The sequence below is a fragment of the Passer domesticus genome, chromosome 4 (assembly GCF_036417665.1).
Source record: "Passer domesticus isolate bPasDom1 chromosome 4, bPasDom1.hap1, whole genome shotgun sequence".
Lineage (NCBI taxonomy): Eukaryota > Metazoa > Chordata > Aves > Passeriformes > Passeridae > Passer > Passer domesticus.
This window is the reverse complement of record NC_087477.1, coordinates 46,699,931-46,719,046: the sequence shown is the minus strand read 5'-3', so window position 1 is coordinate 46,719,046 and position 19,116 is coordinate 46,699,931. Positions and strand designations below refer to the sequence as shown.

At 36.2% G+C, this 19,116-nt stretch overlaps 1 protein-coding gene across 8 annotated transcripts in view; it reads right to left on the bottom strand.

Moving 5' to 3' along the window:
- PALLD (palladin, cytoskeletal associated protein) overlaps positions 1-19,116 on the bottom strand; it is a 189,541-nt gene that overhangs the window by 39,947 nt on the left and 130,478 nt on the right. The gene's annotated exons all lie outside the window — the stretch shown is intronic.

The window sequence follows — 19,116 nt, the reverse complement described above, 5'->3', positions numbered from 1 at the left end:
TATGCAGATGAGCAAAGACTTCTGAGAAACATCTGTAACCTAGGGAAGCTGTGAACTGAGCTTCCCCAAGGTCTTGAGTCCCCACTTTTTTTCTCCCCAGTTTTATTTACAACTGTAGGTCCTGAGACGAATCTTAGTAGATATTTAATACAGTTCTGAGGCATTGCAGTACTATCAGCTCAAATGGAAATAATAATTTAATTTAGAAATTCAGAAATTCACCAGAAGAAGAATAGAGGCAAAAAAAGTTAATATGCGGGAGACTCAGAACTCTTAATTAAGGGGAAAAAAAAAAGGAAAATGTAAAATGTTCAGCAGTGAAGCAAATCAGAACTGGGTTTTTTTGTCTCAATACAGCTGTTTGAAAGACATTAAGCTCAAAATTAACTGTGTGGTCTATCATGTGACAATATATCAGACTGACTTGCTTAAAATTGTCCTTTTTCAGCTGGAAAACGTAACTTTATCTGAACTGAACTATTGAACTCCAAATATCTATGAAGTTTCAGCATATGCACATATACTTTTTCTGTACATTTAATATATAAATACTTTTTTACAAGTGTGTCATTGTTTATACATAATTTAGGTCATCTAAGCAGATATTTTAGAAGCAGTCTGCCTAATGCATGGCATATGAATGTGTGATTCTGGCACAACAATATATTTCTGTTGATAGCAACAAAATTAGAAATGGTAATAACATCATATTTTCCACTTGAAGATTAATTTTGATATTCCAACCATCTACATTTCCCAGAAAATGTTTTCTGACAATAATTCTGCTTATGATCTCTGGCCAAAGGAGATTGCTTAGATAAGAAAAAGGGGAGCAAGCTGTTTTAGGGCAGAAAACTGAAAAATCAGTAACTTATACTTAAGAGTTGACTTTCTTTGGTGCTGTTGTTGTAAAGATGGTTCAATTCTAGCAATGTCTCACTAGCAATACAAATTTCAGCACTTAAAAGGAGATTAACTTTTTTTACTTAAATTAGCAATAAGAACATCCCAAAGTTACAGTTCACTTTGTAAATTTTATGATTCATTTCTCAATGTTGACAATAGAGACTCTAAATCCCTATCAGTTCAACTTTTCAATCCATAGGATGCAGGCTGAAACTGAATTAATTTCATAAAAATAGAAGAATAACAGTCACCTTTATTTAAATCAGTTAAAACAACACAATTTTAGTTCCTATCAGCATTCAACTTGCTTAGTTGATGACAGAAACAGCTCAGGTCACTTCTGACTGGACAGATAAAACCCTGTAAGATTACTACTTACACCTCATTCAGCACCTTTGGCCTGAATATTTGCAGACCCACTGTCCAATACTTCTAAAATTATTAACAAATAATAGTTATTTTATTTTTCATCACAGTCACCCTTAATTTTTTTTCATTTATTACAGACAGACTAAGGTAAAAGAACAAAAAAGGGGAAAATTTAGCATTGTAAATAAGGTGTTGAATATAGAAGAAACTTAGCTGTCTCCAACACTACTATGTTTATCCAACATGTGCTGAAAGCAAGTAGGAGTGTCATGTCTTGAGACCTTTTTATTTGCATTTGCCAAATCACATGGCGCTGCGCCCAGCCATGCCAGCCCCAGCCCAGCATCCCACAAATGCCCATCTATGGCCCTGTCAATGCAAGTGCAGCACTGCAGCACTGCCCTGCACTGCTGCTGACCCTGCCAGGCAGAAGCAGAGACCAGATTCAGGGTACCTCTACAAAAGGGTGACGGGCAAAAACGAGGTTGCTTGGGTCTCACACTAAGCATGACGAGGTTGCAGGAATATGTATGCCTGTAAATCAGGGTTTATTAGCCCAGGACAGTACTGACTCTGGTTGAACAGCTTTTGGTCAGCTTAGACTCCACCTAAATTAAGTGTTGGTTTGCTTGAAAAATAGCATGCAAACACAACCATTATCATATCAGTCCATGGGGCAAAAAACCACAAAGACCATCTTGGAGTAAATTTTCATGCCAGTTGTAAAAGCGCACAATCCTTGTCTGCAAAGGAAAGTTCTCTACTTCAGAGCTATTCTTTTAACATCAGACACTGCATTATTTTCTCCAGGAGAAGTATCCTAGAGATGTGTCTTTATGAAGAAGGAGAGGAAAGAATAACAATTCACCAGTGTTTCTTTGGAATGACACCATCAGTGGTGGACGTTCTACATAGGTAGATCCCTGAAAGATAACTCCGCTGTGACAAAGACAGGGAGAGCCCAGCTGCCAAAATTATGAAAATTATTAATTTCTCATTAGTAGGGAAACAAAGAAGGGAATTAAAAGAGTTTAGTTTTTGGATGAGATTACAAGAAACACTAATTTAATTGTAATTACATCCTCTTTCCAATTAGTTGAAATATGTTTTGCAATTTTATAGGGCACACGTAAAGTCAGGGAACGCATCAAGCTTGTCTAAACAATAGAGCATAAACTTACTTTCTCATGTGGAATTTTTTGTTTTGCCAAATAATTAATTGTTAATTAATTATAACAATATAAGAATGAACATGTAAAAGTAATTTTTTAGCAGATTCAGTCAGTACATGGTAAAGGTAAGTAATTAAAAAAAATCATAGCTAGAGTGAAATGAATATTGAGAAATTTCATCAACTCACTGAAAAGCAGGCCTAGTACTACATAAATATATTCAAAAGTTCTGCTTTAGAACTTGTGATGTTTTTCCAATACCAGGTATTCTTAACCAAGATATTAACATACATTTTCAGATTATTAAATAGGCATGCTAAAACAGTTCCAAAACACAAGCCGTAAGGCAATAAGATGTTAATGAAAGCAGACATCAGTTACAACAAATGAGAGGTTTCTGAGCCATGCTGCCTGTAAGAGCAGCTTCATGCACAGGTTTGGTACCAGGCACTTAGAACATGCTCAGTAAGGTGATGACTTTCAGAGCTATGGGATAGCAAGAAACATTTGAAAACAGATGTTAAAAGCAAAAACTAGGGACATGAGACATTAGGTTTCTTGGTGGACAACAGTGGTTGCCAATACACACACCACAGTTTAATAGCTTCTCGAGACATCATATTGTGAGGTATGCACTTCGTTTAAATTACAATAGACTGGTTTATACTTTTTTCCCATTTTCATAATGCTTTTTCTTCCTGATAACCTCTGTATCACATTGCTTTGGAAACAGAGCAGTCTGTGACTGAGAATTAAACTGGAACAAGCCCCATCAGAAACTGTAACTCCAAGTGCCTGAACACAGTGGAGTAGAGGAGGGGACATAGGTACTGGTTGCACAGCACATCTCTCCAAGTCTCAACAAGACCTGGCTGCTGGATTGCAGAGAGCATTACAGCAGATGGCATTTCCAGGAATGCAATAAATCCTTCATACTTCTCTCCTAGGCTCATTCACATATTCCCAGTAATAGGGTATGTACCAACTTTACTTTTATCTTACTTACAAAGCTTATTTAGAGAAAATGTCCCTCTTCTGGGAAGCGTCTTACTGTTTGCAGTTTAATCATCAACTTTGAGTACCTTTAAACACAAAAGTTCATATGGAAGCCCTTCTATCCAAAATACCTTTCTTGGAAGGGGAAATTCCCAAAATGTAGAGAAATGCTCTTCCAGCCTTGAAGTCTTTGTACATGAGATGAACCCTACCAAGTTATGCCTACCATGAAGTATGCAAAGGCACTGAAATTTTAGTCAGTGTTTTACAACACAGTACACAAAGTAAATGGAAATAAACGACCACAGGTAAAGAACCAAGATTAAGTGATGTTTTCTATAACTTTTTAAAATCCCAAATTTTGTCCCTCCTGATCTTAATGAAAGAAAAGGAGCAAATGGCAAGCAGACAAAGAAAGGCAATTTTTGTTTGGAAGAAAGAGTCCTATTTATCTCAGGTATGAAAGAATAACAAGCTCCCTCTGTCTCAAGTCGTTCCTGAGCAAAAGCAGACTGGCCCCTTCACAATCCTATCAGTGACCCACTCTTTGAGAAACAGATGGTGCAGTTCTACAGAAATATACCACTAGAAAACATACCACTGAAACAAAGGTACAGGAATATTTCAAATGAAACATGATCAGAATTAAGCACAACTTTAAAAGGTTGAGCTATTTTTCTAAGTTAAGATTCAAAAACAATGGCAGAAAATGTCTGCATATTGGAGGTAAGAACTACTCACCTCCATGTACTCTACTTTCCAAAGAAGATCTAGTTTCTAATTCAATACTATTGCTTCAGATTTATGTTGGAGCTCTAGCAAAAGGGAGACAGTCACTATCACACTATCAAATGGCAGGGGCTCTTCTCGCCGAGTTCCATGTCAGCAGGTCTCTATATATAGATATATTTTTATATGTGTACATTTAGATATAGTTATCTCTAAATGTTGGTATTTATACAATAAAAGCCAGGACAATTTTTTTTCCCATAATTTTTAAATGTATTAAAATTGGAATATATCACATATGTTTATATCTTTCTAGCTCCTGGGCAGCCAAACCAGATACCTGCTTCTGCATCTGTGGCTCCCAGCAGCTGGCAGGACAGATCTGTCAGGTAGCTCTTAAAGACATTTAATTTGCTTTCTACAAGCACAACATGTGTATTTTACTGATGCAATACCTGTTGAAAATTAGTAATTTTCTTTACTACTTCTGACAGTTTAGTTTCTATTTAAGAAACTAAAATATACATATGAACTTATCCAAAATGTGATAGCAATCACTGATACCTGGAACTCTACTCTTGACGAAATTCCTAATGCAATTAAATTTTTTCCACCAAGCCTATCAATTACTGAGTTGTTAAAAATGAAAAAACCCTCTAAAACCTAACTTAATCTGCCAGCAAATTACAGCTATACTGAAAAGAAATTCTCAGAATACAAAAGTAACCCAAACTGAAATATCCACTGAAGAAATGTTTGCTTACTTTTACAAATGCTAAAAATGTACATATATGTCAAGACAAAAATGTGATGTAAAGGGAGAATAGTTGCCTCTTAACAAAAACTGCTATGTATTCAACACACAGACAGCCTCCAGGCCATATCAGTACAAATGCATTTAGACAAGCTTTAGGTTTTCTGAGGCTGAACAGTCCCTTATATTGTGTGTGTGGCGGGGGAAAGAAGTGTACTGTTTTAAATGCTACAAGGGCTCATATTTATGTAAGACTAGAATTATCAGTTAAAATAAAAACGGGGGGCAGGCCGATGATGGAGGAATAATAACAACACACAGAAACCAGCACCAGTTTCTAGCATGAAAATATTCAGAGGTATATTTGGTGTATACTAACATTACAGGGAGGATTCAGGCTGTCATTACAATTTAAACCTCATGCTGGGTAACTGGAGAACTATAACTAGGAACCATCTCCAGCAGCTGTAACCCTTTAACATTTTTATTACCTTCCCTTCAAAGTTTAACAATCTGAAAATGCAGATTCACACAAATATTTTCTGTATTTCAGGTTGATATACAGGAGCATTTATAATTAATTTCAATGTAACCTAATTCACTCCTAGAAGAAGAAATACGGTGCAAGAACTAACACAGGGACGGTGTTATAAGCACACTGTGAAGCTGAGCTTAACTTTTCATCTAAGAAACTTCATGCACACAGATAAGAAGTGTAAACCATCTGCATTGTTTGTGAACTCTCTTGTAAGGAAGTCCTGCTATAATTTGGCTGTTAAAACTTTTCTATCTATCCTAAAAAGTGGCCATTGTAGCTGTGCCCATTTTCCACTCTGGTGTGATTATCTGTCAAACACATCAAGGTAATTTCAGTGCTAAGGAAACCAACAGTGGAGATGGTGCCAGTATTCAGCAAACACAAGCCATTCTTTCAGAGACAGGAACCATTTTTTACCCCTCAATACCACTGCGGGGATGTTTTGCAAAACATGCACCAGTGAGATAACACATTTAGCTTGGGTACAGAAAGAGAGGAAATGGTGCTCTTGTGCACGTTCATTGTTCCCAAAAGTCATAAAGATACAATACAGCTTTAGCAAAAATGCTAAACTTCATATCTCTGTTAGGGTTAGATCATAAGAATTGGTCTGGTAGTCAACAATTGGTCTGGCTTGGTAATTCACTTGTGTTGCACAACTAGTGCACAGGCTATCCAGTGATGGAAATAACAGTTAAACTATTACACAGGCAACAGGTTTTACTGACAAAGGAAGCTAAAAGTGTTGTGTTATTAAGAGGTAAATTGCACTGAGACATTAATTACAATACAGGTTCCAATCTGCAGCTGGATTGGCCCAAAGTGTAGGAAATCATTACTTGGAATGCAGGAATGAACTGGCCTGCAAACAGAAAAATAGATCTTCTGACTCTGATTATGCTATATTACATAGAAGGTTATGTTCTGTGCTGATTGATATATATTCCAAGAAAATATGGGGTGAAAAAAAAATCTCAAAGTACAAAAAACTGTGCTAGTCTAAAACCAAAAGTGAACAGAAGAAAAAGACGCAGTACTATACATTTTCTCACTGGTACAACACATGCACAGTTGTCTTTAATTTACATATTTATTTTAAATTTAATGTATTTGATTAACAAGATGCTGTATAAATCATCACATTTTATCTACTACTGACCACCAGTTAGGAGATTTGCTTATTTTTATGCCCACTCAATAACTGTTACAGAGGGCTTAAAATTGGACTTCCAGGTCTTCAATATTAACATTCCAGTATCTGTCAAGTGTGTTCTTTTAAAGATGACTGCTTTGTACTATTGGAAGAGATACTTTCATGAGGATGAATGGATAATATACTAAAAAGGGATAAAACTGAGTAGTTACTGGATGTCCTGACATTAAAGGGAGCACACAGTTGCTCTCAATGTGCTTTTAGGAAAATTAAAATTTCAACTCTCTAATAAAAATACTCACAACTGAGTTCTAGGCCCTTTTATCAGCTATTCTGTATTCACAACAGGTCTGACATTTGAGCAGGTAGCTGCCTTGTGTAAAGCTGGGATATTACCAGCTGACACATCACTAGTTTATGTTACTGAAACTCAGTGGAGACACCCTATTCTTAAACCATAATATGAAAAGGAACAACTGAAAAGGAAATAAATACATAAGAACTGGTATTTAAATGAAATAATTATATACATCTGCAATTCCATTACAACAATATATGGTAGAACTACTTTAGGTGTCAGCCCCATCTTAATGCCATAAGAGTTTAGTGCTATACCATTCTTCCTGAAGTCCTTCTGTGCACACAAAAATATCTCCCTCAACAACATACTTTTAGGGAAGGAGGAGATGCACCACAAAGTAAGCCCAACTGCTAAAGACAGTAATAATCTTTCAGCCTTGTCAGGAGCATTGGAAACTGAAAATAACATTGCAGCATTGCCCAGAACTTCCGTGACATTTATTCAACTAACACAATCCTAACACAATTATAACTTAGGCTTGATACAGCAGAAGATGCTATATTCCCAAAATTAAAATAATTTACAGGGCACTGTCACACCTTATCTAGCCAGACATGCACTTTAGAACAGTGAGTTTGGAGGCTGAACTTTGTTGTTTGTTTCTAAAAGGTGTCATCCCCGATGTATAAAGAGACAAGAAAAATTACGATACCCAAAATGTTGCTAAAGCACCCTCAGATATGAAGAGCTGCTACTTTTTGCAAAGGTGTTGTAAACATAATTGCCCCGTTGCTTGGCTAAAATAAACAAACAAAAAGAAATCTTTCAGCAGTATTACTAAGCAGAAGCAAAATCCACCTACAGTACAGAGATGTCACTGCAGTCAAAACCTGCTTTTAAGTAGTCTGAATATATCATGTGCCTGAACATTTGAATAGGCCCTGTCACTACAAAGAGAAACAATGCATACTGTTGTTACACGAATTTGGACATTGACATATAACCTGAATCAGCTTCTTGCAATGGCAACATATAATTTTAAACAGAATTTTGCTCACAAATAGATATAGTGATGTTATGGTGAGATTTTTTGTTTGTTTGTTTTAAAACTGCTAGCTAAGTGTACAGTATATTGTTCTGGAAAGCTTAAATGGAATACCTTATGCATAAATGGCAGAACAAATAATTTCTTTTGTACTTCAGAGTGAAAATACATTCCATAAAGATGATTCACTTCAGGTACTATTTGTTTTTTACTATAGCAAACAACCTTGAGTATGGGAGATATGTAGTAAAGACTTCTCTGAATTAAGCGGCACCTTAAGTGATGTATAATCACATAAAAAAGAAGGCATCATACAGGCAAACGTGTACTGATAAACACTTGTTATAGACAAATACTGTGCCAATGAGTATGAATGGCTGGTTCCTTCCCTAAAATTGTTTTGACTCTTGCTTAGCTTCCAGTGAAAGCAGCCAGCCATCTTATACAGAGAAAACAAAAGGAAGAACAATATTTCATTTTTTCCCCAAATGAAATTGTGACTGGCATGGTGACTTGCCAAAAACAAGGAACCTGACATTTCTCCTAAGGAAACATAAGGACATCTCCGTGTTTGGGTTTTTGCTTGGGTCAGAAATGTGTTTTTGAAACAAATTTCCAACCATTTCCCACTTCCTTTTTCTCTAGTTTGCATCCATGAGAAGCCTCCCGAGAACATGAACTCCTTTCCTATCAGGTCAAATGAACTAACCAGCTTGAGCCACTTATGAGTCCATGGAACAGACTAGAGCTAGTCCAAAAGGAAAAACCAAAATCCCAAAGCTCAATGACCCTGAAGTGTGCAGATACAACACGCTCAGCATGTTTCTTCACTCTATGGAGCCACTCTTGTTTCTGGGCACTATTTCCTAATGTAAGCCATACACTAAATAAACTACCATTGATAGTCAAACCATGCAATCTAAGAGGCTTTTAAAACTAAGTGTGCATACCACAAGAGGTTCATGGCTTTATATTTTATGTGTCAATTTCTGGTAAGTCAAACACATCTCTTTTCTAAATGAATACGATGAAAATTAATTTATTTCATTTATAGGGTTTTCTTTACAGGATTTCTTCACACTTTCAAAGTGTACAACATACTGATGTGTAATATATGTCAAAAATAGGGTATCTTGCATATTATTTAACATTTACGTATTCAGAGACAATGAACTGACCTATCCTAGTTAGCAATTTTACTATTTCTATGTTGTAGTATGAATTTTCCTATTCAATTGCCTGCAGCTGACCTCCAGAAATCAATTCCGCTCCTCCCATCTGCTCTACAGTAAAAAACTCCCAGACAAAATAAACATGTCTTTTTTGCTTTCAGTCTGATCAGAGTGGTTTGTAAAAGGCTAGTTACAAAGTGTATTTCTCAGGATTTAAAACCATTTTGTCTGACAATTATGAAGATTATCTTTATGTACTCATTATTTTGATGACTCATGCACCTTCTTAGCCTGGAGCTGGACACTCTCAAGAGAAAGAATATTAGAAAAAACACTTGTCTGATTAAAGGGTTCCAAGTTATATTTTTCCATATTTATTAAGATAAGATTTATGTTATAATGAACATTCCAGAATGGATGACAAGAAGAGTGGTTTACCTACTCCTATAGTAAATTTCATTTGGTTTGTCTTGACCAACAGCAGCTTGTTTTGTCCTTATTGTCCCTGTTGTAAAAGGTTTTTACATTGAATTGTATATGCACTTTATTCCTGCCAGTGTTCCTTCCCCACAGCAGGAAGGTTAGAACTAAATATTCTTTAAGGTCCCCTCCAACCCAAACTGTTACACGATTCTATATATAAATTGTTTCCTTCACATAAGTGGACTACTAAAATTACATTTGGAAACTATTGGTAAATCACTGTTAGTAAACTAAAATTAGAAAAAAGTAATCCATGCTTTGTTTCTCTCACTCTAAGTGCTAGCAAGACGTAAAAGCTGCAATATGTATCTTTCACAATGAAGCCAACACTAATTGTGTGTAAACCTCTACAGGTACCACAACAGCTTGGACTCCCAAGTATCATTTACCTCTAAAACAGCTGAGATAGAGAAAAACCAGGCTGTGCTTTGATAAATAGCCAATAGTTTCATATCAAATATGTCATTTAGGACTTCCAGGTTACTTCAAAGGCAGAAGAATATTGGTGACGCCAATATTGTTGTCAAAGTCAGCATCAGTGGGGATCATACGGTTCTTCCTTTTTTCATTACGAGTATCCACACGATCCTGTTCCTCTCAGCAATACTCAGATCATGGTATAATGCTGGTCTGCCTTCTCATCTGCCTCACTGCCTCTTCCCATGGGCTACCAGGCCGTCTTCACCAGCCCTTGTGAGCTTCAGAAGGCCTACCTAGGGTGTAGGAGACCAAAACTCATGACTTTACCTTCTACCTCACTACATACTCTAGCTTCTCTGGAAAACCATATTTCATTCTTGGGAAAACTATGTTTCATTCTCTGGAAAACACTGGTCTAAAATAACCTCATCTACTACAGTATTCTACTGTGAACTCAAGGAAAATTATTAGAGGCATTAGAACATGCAAGACCCTTGTGTCTCTGGGCCAGTTTACTTAAGCTACTCTGTAGCCACAAATAAAATTTACACAGTACATTGACCTTGTTTCTTACTTGAAAGATTCTCCTAATCATATTCCGTTTCAGGTAGAAACCTCAGGTACAGCACTTAACAAAGTGTATACAATAACAAAAACATTTGTATGATTTGAGGTCAGCTAATTGATTAGACAAAACATACAAAATATCCAGAAAAATAAGTAAAAAGCCAAAAAGCTAGGGAAAAAAGCAAAAATAATTTAAAAATTTAGTAGTTTTTGTCATAAAGGTACAAAATAAAGCAAGGACATTTAAGTTCTCCAACTATTTGTGCTATCTATCAGGGAAAGTGAGCACCCAGAATTGCAGAAAGACTTTGCTGCTTAGTATTTTTGTTTGGAGGAAAACAAGTACGTTCCCCTACAGTCATCCTCTTTCTCACGCCAAGACTGTAATGAGTCCATGCACTCAGACTTACCACACTAATTGCATTCTCACGCCCTAAAGGCAGCATTGTTTGAAGCTGCCCATTTTTTGGTCATTTCATAAACCTTCAGAGACTGCAGTTTTCCAAATTAATTTCAAGACTTCAATATTCAAGTTACTTAAATCATCAGTAATCCACCAAGTCTTAGTTTAAAAAAATGGGGAAACAAACTTTGCTAAGCAAGAATTGATAGCACATAATTCTTGCTGTACCCTGTCCAGGCACTACTTCACAGATTAGCTATGTCTGATCTTCTACACTAGGGAGAACATATGCCTGCAAGAACCTTATACTAGAAATGGCATCTCATGATTCAAGATTTCTTGTTTTGTTTAAATTTGTTTAATGTTTAAAATCTTACGTTTGAAATTAAGAGGAATCAGTAAGGCAAAAGTCCTGGTTTCATATAATTCATAATTGCAGGAAATGTTTTTTGACCTTTGGTTGACTCAAAATTTTTTCTCATGATTTTTAGCAGCAAGATCTACTTCCCCAATGAATCACTCAGAATGAATGAGAAGAGATCTTCATACTTGGAAATAGCAACAGAATCTTGCAATCATTTTCATATCTTCTACACATTAGACAGCTTTATATTTCTGAAACAAGATCCAGATGTGTAAAACAGTAATATCTGATTTGTGATATGACTAAAAGACCATTTGCCTTTTTCTACTGGCCTTCAGTTTGATGTCATGTTGCTCTAATTCTTATAGTCAAAAGGAGATACATAGGCAAATGTTCTCATTACTCCCCTTTGGCATCTCGCATAACTAGTAGTACAGCCTCCTAGAGAGTAGGGAAACCTCCAGGGTGCAGTTCAGAGTGTGTAAATTTGATGCTAAATGTCAGAATGTATGAAGACTCCCTCAAAGAGTGGCTTTAGAAGTCATCCCAATAAACCACAGGCTTCAAAATGAAGACAGACAACTCAGATTTAAGCAGAAAACATAAAATGTTCAATGCATCCTCAGAAATGCAGATAAAAATAATGCTACCCAAAATTCTTTCCCCCACCCACAACTTAGTAGCTCATGAGACAACTGAAGAACTCATAATGCATCACATGGTTTCACAGTCACACTAAACTTAGCATTTAATTTATTAAACTAGCTTTTTTTCATATACATTATGAGTTAGTTAACTAGTATGACAGCTCTTATTTATCAGTTAACAAATGTACTCAGTACTCTGGATGGGGAATATTCTTTTAGGTGGAATTAGTATCAGGGAGGATCCATAGTTCCAACACTACCACACCCAGCTAGTGTCACCGTGTAGGAGTAGAATTAATAGAAAAGGTCAAATTGTTTAACAGCATTATGAAGTAACATTGTTAGAGTCAGGAAGAAATCTTGTGATTATTTATCAACACCATCAGCTGTATAACAAAGAGTTGAACAAAAGCCAGGAGGAAAAAAAACCTACTAGTTTAAAAGGAGACTCATTTACTCATTTAAAAAGCAGTCCTAAAGAAAGTCAGAGAAGGTGATGAACAAAGATATGCCAAACTGATTTTAAACCCTGCCAAAAAAGCACAGTATCTCACTGTATTCTGTATGAAGAGGAATGTGAATATTTCAGACCAGAAGATCAGACTGGAACAGGAATGTCAAGCTTGGTTTTAATCACACCAATCTTGCCAATTGCTTTAAAGTGAGACATCTGCAGCGCTTATACTAAAAAGGCTCAGGTCAATGTAATTAACTTCCTTGTACTTTATGTTCCCCAAACAATCAGCCAAATAGACCAATTAAAATGTTAAACTATGTTTTTCAGCACAGAAATACATATCTTGGAAGTACAAATGTGGAAAAAAAAACCTAGTCTTTTTATGCACCAGGAGCAAATCTAGCATTTACTTTTCCCAAGTTCAACCCCTTATTTCTGTAAGATGCCCCCAAATCTTTTTATAATTCTTTCAATTGCATATAAACATAATCTCCTGGTATTAGTATATTAGCTTGGCTAAATATAGAAGGGAGCACTCACTCGTGTTTTATGGAGCATTTTCTTTGGTATGCAGCTAATATAAATAAAATGAGCAGAGAGAAGTTGGCAGTGTTCCACTGACATTACATCACTTTTCCTTAATAGGAAACCTCTCTGCAACTTAACATCTTGCTGTAAACCCTCAGAAGTGTCCACAAAGTATTCAGTGAGGATCATCATATAAGGCCAGGAGTTAGCTGCAACAGGCTAGAACATGAAGCTGGATCTCCCAGTACAACATTGAAAAGAAACTCTCTAGTGAAAACCACCTTTTAAATGTCACCAACCACAGAGCAAGGGAGTTGCATAATGTCTAAGAAAAGATATCTGTAAAATGTACATAATTCCCATAAAAAGAAAATTATAAAGTTCTAATTTCTATGATGCTACTTCTGTAGACTCAGAAATTCCTCTAGAAACCAATAAATTAAAAACAGATCCAACAGATATAAATAGGACAGAGGCACAAGTATCTATCAGCTTCATTTGCTGCTTACTCTTTGTGTTCTTCAAGAAGACAAAATCTTCTATTTTAAAGAAAATAATTACTGTAAAATATTATATTTATTTACTAGGAGACAGATGTTGCCACCCACATAGGTTGAGCTCTTCACCAAAACAATAGGACTTTTTGACTGTACACAGTGAAAATAAATTACATGTGCAGCAAAACGCAGTGGATGTACAAGATTCCTGAGAAAAAAAGTCCTTTCACTCAGTTTTTCTCATCCATCACTGAGATTGCTAGTCCTTATTGTGCCATACTTTGAGGGACAAAAAGAAATCCATATAGCACATGAAGAAAAAAAGAGCCACAAGAAATTTATGTTCATGTTGTAATTAATGTAAACATAAATTCCAGTTATTGTATTTCCAATGTGCATATTGCCGAGCAAAAATCCAATTCCCCTTCAAGTCTGCATGCTGGATTTGCTGGCATGGAATTTTATTGAGAAGATAATTTATTGAGGCGCTGTCACACAGACACTAATGAACACAAAAATGTATTTATCACAGTACAAAAAGTCATGGTAGGTCATTTCATCCTCTGCTTCGTCCATTCCAAAAAAGTTTGAGGGAGGTTCATTGAGTGGGTCCTACTGCTTTTAGCTGCAGCTGTGCAGCAAACAGTCTTAAAAAATTTACAGTAATTGTTGCCATGTTTACATCAGTGGCTCTCAGTAAAGAAAATACTAATCCAGTAAAGGTATGCAAAAAATAAATGTAAGCTGAGCTACACTGAATACTGCTGTGATTGCTCTCACTTAGGAACCACCTGGTCTTACAATACCATGAACTCTGGCCCCCTTAGTAAGACATCCCTTAATACTTCTTTATGTCCAACCCTGTTCTTTCACTGCCGTTTGTGATGGCACAACAGCTCAGGACCCTAGCAGAAAGGACAAGAGAATTAAAAGTTGAAAGTCAACATAGAATTGGGTAAATTGATGGTTTTGTTTGTTGGTTGGGTTTTGTGTAACTTGGTTCTGGGTGACGGTTTGTTGTTTGGCTTTTTAAAGTCTCGAGCCTGTTCACTCCTTCAGACTGAAGAGCAGCCACCCAGAGGGTTCCGCTGGTGCAGCAACAAAGTGGTGCTTGTCCAGGAACAAGCACCTGAAAGCTGGACCTCATAGCTCACACTGCCAAAGCAGGGCTTGAAAAACCTGTCTTGGGTTGGTAATTGTGAAAGGCAAGAATGAACTTCTATATCCATTTTCCTACAGATGACTTTGCTGCTTCCTTTCTCAATGGCAATGACCAAGTAAGATCATGAAGTTTTATTTCACATATACATTTTAAATTCAATTGCCCCAAATTGAATGAAGTCTTCAATGGAAGTAAAGCCAAAGTTTAGTTTACAATAAGAGAAAAGTAATTTCAAATGGCTTAGTGTGCCCAATGAATAACTGAAGAAAATTTCACCTTCACTATCTAAAGATTTCAAGTGAGGGTATTTGTGCAATGTTACACGCTTACCAAGAGCCCAGTACAGGCCTAAAAATGAGGACATATAGCTTAAGACTTGATTGCATGAATGACAAAGGTATAAAGAACAATATTCACTTGACCAGTTTCACCTTTGTGTATTTTTGTTGATCCATGAATTGGTTACTTATTCCATAACAAGATTTTTTCTTTCTAAAACAATATTAGAATTATTATCATCAGCCAGTGTTCATTTTCTAAACTATTGTTTTAGCAGTGGTTTCAACGAACACCTCATTTGGAGAAAACAACAAGAAAAGCAGATGAATGAAGTTAAACTCAAAACAAAATATAAAATAATATAGCACTTATATTTATCTAACATGAATTGAATTTTATTCCAATAAAACTTCACTAAAACCAGCTGATTGGACAGAGGTCCTGCTAAGTTGTTACAACTTTTAGGTTTGAACTGCCATACTAGATTGCTGTGCCATTTTAGAATCAGAGAAAACATCTGCTGAAATTAGCTGTAAGGGAAAAAAATCAACTGCAAGTCTCCCACTCATCCATCCCACCACTATTATTATGCAAGTTATCCTACTGTATACAGCAACCACAAGGAGAACTGATGTGCTAGCTGGGCACATACATGTTGAATCCATCATCTTTTTGTTTTATCACAGAAAAATCAAGCTACAACTGCTTTCCAAACTTGTGTAAATGAATTCAGGAGGTCACACTAGTAGCCTGTGTGTTCAAGCACGCAGGCATACCATTGAAACCACCAGGAGCAACAGTAATTAGTACACCAGGAGCAACAGTAATTAGTAGCTCTGAAAATCAGGCAACTTTCATATGAATTTAACTTCATTCAAGTGAATTTGAAAATGTATGTTTAAAATTCACCCATGTATTGAAAGACATTAAAAAATATTAGGTTTTGCTCTCATAGTAACATTTTAAAAAGAAGAATGAAGTGTCTCAGTAATTTGCTGTAAATTAAATGGCATAGAAATTCTTGGAGATGTAAAGGTTTTGTACTCTGGTCCCAGGTTAAGTCCTATCAGTAGCAACAGAAATGGAAAGCACCTGATCAGCATTTGTGACTGAAGTGAATCAGTCTCAATGCTCTTTACAGAAAACTTGTTACAATGTCTAAAAATGCTACCTTTTGCATCAACCTTTATGAGCATATTTAAGCAGTGAAAATGCAGAAATCTTTCTTTTGTGCCTGGAAGATGTCCCTACATATAAAGGAGTAGGAGAATTTTTTTGGTGGATATTAACTCCCTGCCTTTGGTGTCACTGGGGCTTTTTTCCCAAGATTTAATTAAATACTCAGACCACAGAGAAGGCTATCTGACATACAAATCCAGGTAGTCGAAATAACAGTGATGAATGACAAACTCCTTCAAAAATTGACATAAGTGGTATGGCAGAATTTCTCACAAGGTCAGAAGAACTTTTTTTGTTAAATGACCAAGATAGCAATAATATTAACTCTTACAAGCTGTAAACTGGAACAAGCTGCCCAGAGAAGTGGTGGAGTCACTGGAAGTCATCCCTGGAAGTGGTCAAAAAATGTGTGGATATGGCAACTGAGGACACAGTTTAATGGTGAACATGATGGTGGTGCTAGGATAATGGTTGGATTTGATGATCGTAAAGATTGGATTTGATGATCTTAAAGGTCTTTTCTATGCAATCTTGACACAATCAAATCTATGCAATCTTGACACAACGAAGTTCCAGAAGAAACATTAGTTGATTAACAGTTTAAAATGCCTAGAAATGTATAAATCAGAAGGTATCACCTTCAATACCACCACTTAGTTAATTTTGGCTTAGCAATCAGTTGTACTAATTCTATGCAGTATTTTTCACCTACAGTTTGGAAATGTTGCTTTTCCCTCCATTTAGGGCTAGAAAACATGAAACTAGAGCTAAAGGAAGCAGTTGGGCTGATGAAATTATATCAGATAAATACTCCTACCACAAGTGCTCCAAACTGCTTAGGCGTGCATACTTATTATAGAACAGAAACAGAAAAGTTTAGAGTTAATGAAATACAACTAAGTAAACCTGACAGTTCCTGAAGACTTTTATAGCTTTGAGTTAGTCCCAGCCATTGCCTGACTTAGCCTGCATATGATGTACAACACTATTATTTCTGATGGCTTACCTCTTTCTGTATTTAGGCCAGTGTGTAAATTCACCAACAGCAGTAAATGTAATCCTTATTTTACTGGGGAACAAAAAATCCAAACATGCCACAGATAAACCCTAAGAGTTAGCACTTCACTGAGAATTTGAGTAGAAAGACAGTTATTCAAAAACACTGGATTATCAATTTGTACTATCATAAGAGCAAAACTAGTAAAATTTTCTGAAAAAAGGCACTGAAATGGTTTCATTAGACCAAAAGCATGAGTTTAGTTTAAACATATTCCTGTCCACACAACATGCCAATCTGCACATCAGTGTGCGATGCTCATATGACCGGAGTCTGTGCAATGCATGACCCAGTTACTGATAACAAGACTATTAGACACATTCAGCAATTTACAGGACAAACCATTAATTTAGACCTGAATAGGTACATCCAAGAGCATCCAAGGAAAACTCTAGACCTGAATAGGTACATCCAAGAGCATCCAAGGAAAACTCTGAAAACATTGAACTGTTTCTCAATAAGGAAAACACATTTTTCATGTCCTTCAGTACCCAAAAAACTAATTCACTACATCTTTTCTGTCCTTAATGCAGCATGTCACAGTTACTTCACCACTAGTCAGTGATTTTAGCAAACTGTAGAGTTTTCAAAATTACAGCCAATTAATTCAGAAACAGATCATATTAGTACCTTCCTTCCATTATAAGTTGCTCAACAAACACGTTTTCAAATTAATGTAAAACAGTGAACAACCTATAACACAACTTTTGAGGAATCTGAGGTAATTAATCAGATGCAGCATTGGAGAACAATTTCAAAAACCAACCACAGAGAGTAACATTGGTAACTCAGGAAGCTTAACGGCAAATTTCTGTGATTCTACCTCTACCAAAAAGACCATCAGTGATGACAGGGAGAATTTCCACAACTCAGAAGCACAGAAAGTATTATTAAATTATGAACTTGTTAGAATTTTAATCTCTGAGACAAGCAGCTTCTTGTATCACTCTTTGTATGGGGCCCTGGCCTTTCCATTAATTAGAAAGGTACTATTCACATGTTTTACAACTCTCACCCAAACATCCCAGTTTCACTCTGATTAGTCAATCCTCCATACCATGCATCAACTTTGCTCTGCCAGTATTGGAAATTCTGGCAGACATAATAAATCTTTTTGGAGAAAAGAGAGGTTACTAAGCAAAAATACTGGGCATCACAGAACTCTATGTTCACTCAACTACCCCAGCTTTCATTTACTGACGATCAGCTTCCTGCTTAAAAGCATTCCAATTCTATTCTGTTCTGCTCTTTATCAATGAGCATGCTCCTTCAAATATTAGCATTGCAAACAGTTCCTCTGATTCAGTACTCTTACAAGAATTCACTCAGTAAACAGGGCCTGTCTCTTGCATTTGTAGGCAGTAATGCTTAAAGCACAAACATCTATCTTCTTAACCCAAAAAAGGACATAATGCAAGTGTTGTGTTTTAGTCACAAACCGACAATTAGTCTCAGTGGTCAACAGAGCTTTCTTGTAATTTATTATAATTAAATGTCCCTAGGTCATCACTCTTTTCTAGTTACAGCCTACCACAAAAAAAGTCCAAAGTTTGTGCCCAACAGGAATGTTAACTTTACGAAGTTTCAAAACACTTTCAAAGATTATTGAAGTGAGGATGCAATAGCTCTGTCTGGCAACTTGCAGAATGAGCAAACTGCAGCCAGAAAATGGTGAAAGCAGAGGTATTTTATTGCCTTTTTGTAAAACAACATGCTAAATGTAACATTAAAGATTTCAATACTTTTTCTGAACCAAACATTTTAACACACAGAGCCATGCCCACAGATAATAATTACATCTGTTAAGGAAGGGCACTAATGGCTTACTTCATCTCAAGACCTGGATACCAAAAGAACCTGAAACTAATGCATAACATTTGGGTTCACATGTTAATACCCTCATTTATAACTGCAACCTGTACGTCCACAACTACTATA